The sequence below is a fragment of the Gallus gallus genome, chromosome 2, assembly GCF_016699485.2.
Source record: "Gallus gallus isolate bGalGal1 chromosome 2, bGalGal1.mat.broiler.GRCg7b, whole genome shotgun sequence".
In the NCBI taxonomy this organism is placed as follows: Eukaryota; Metazoa; Chordata; class Aves; order Galliformes; family Phasianidae; genus Gallus; species Gallus gallus.
The window spans coordinates 49,845,622-49,847,317 of record NC_052533.1 but is presented as its reverse complement, the minus strand read 5'-3'; positions in this window follow the sequence as shown (position 1 = coordinate 49,847,317).

Below are 1,696 nucleotides of genomic sequence, written 5' to 3'. Positions count from 1 at the left end.
GGGCGGGGCGCAGAGGGGAGCCCTGGCGCCGCCCCCGCGCTCGGCCGGCGGCGGGGCGAGGGGCGGGGCCGGGCGAGCTGCGGCGTAGAGGCCGTCTCGAGAGAACGGCAGGGAACGGCGGGCGGAACCCGCTTCCGGGAAAGGGCAGGTCCGTGGGGGCGTGGGGGAGAGCGGCTTCCGGCAGGGAGCGCGCGCAGGGGGCGTGGCCTCGGCTGCTTGCGGTGGGGGTCCGTCGTGTTGGCGGCCGGCGGTCCGCAGCTGGCTGTGTCCTGCTGTGCTGCTTTCCTGCTCGTTAACTCGGGGCCTACTGGTGACACAGCCTCTGCTTTCCCGGCTGTTTTGGCCTAATCTTTTAAGGGTGACATCCGTGTTTCGTGTCCACTGCTCTCCCCCCCAGGTAATCTTTGGTCTGGCCAATAGATGAGGCACGTTCCTCGGTGGTAAAGAGATAAGTTGCAGACATCTGTCGCCGAATTTATCAGCCATTATTTTTGGCATGGAAGGCAGAAAAGGATCCTTCCCCGAGGGATGAGTGGAAGCTGCACAAGCATTCAGTACACTGAGCTTAAGAATTATTATCATCGGCAGAAGGGACGTGAAGCACTGAGACTGTTAGATTACTATTATTTTTTAATATCCAGGGACCTGTCCATGCATGAAGGGTTTTACAGCTCCCAAACAAAGCAGGGATAAAAAAGGAGAGTTCCCACATTAATAACAAAAATTCAAATAACAGCTTCCTGGTAACTGTATCTTTCCCTATAAGATCAGCAACTTAAATGGGAGCTTTGTGTAAACATGGCATAAGCAATGCAGAGTAACCTGATAATAACGTAGAAATTGGCTGCTAAGTACATATTTGTATTTTAGGAGGCTGCAGCCATTCTAGTGTTTGCCTCACAGAAGACACTGTTGGCAGTCAGAGCTTAAGCCAGCTGAGTATATTTTTTTTAGAATGGTGGTGAGAATGGGGGGGGGGGGAACGTGAGCAGAAACTACACAGGCTGTCTTGAGTGCTTTCCTCCTCCCCACAGCGGCTGTGTGTGGTTTCCAGGTTTGGTAGTTGGAGTTTTTATCAGCTCAGATGGAAATCTTCCACCTCCATGCTAGCACAATACAGCCTTTGTGTGCAGTTTGCAGAGCAGGTGCACTTTAAGACCTTCTGTGCTGTTCTCTGTGCTCAGCTTTGTGCAGGTTCTGACATCTTAGACATTTAGCCAGTGCTTAGGCCATCTCCCTCTAGGCTTTAGTTTCTTTGGCCTCACATTTCAGTATGAGCTAATTTCTGCACGCTCCTCAGACTCTGAGAAACTGTTAGCAATAAAAGAACTATTCAGATGCAGTTCTTTTTGATTTATTACCAGAATAAACTCACTTAGACAAAGGAATTTTGGATCCTGTTAACTAGAGAAGAAGGAATGCTGATAACACCACGTCAACAGAACAGTGAAAAAGACACACATTTTGGATATTTCACCACAGGGGAACGTTTGCATACTAAGTAGGCTTAGTCTCTTAATGAGACCGTAAAAATGTTGAAGAGTGATAGCATGACTCTATACATTCTGGCTCAGGAGCCTTCAAGAAATTCTGGTCCAAATTTGGCATCTCTGAGTATTGACTCACTATTAATTTATAAATACCTATTTGCAGCACTCCTCAGTTGAAAGAGTCATAGTTCACGTGGCATTAATAC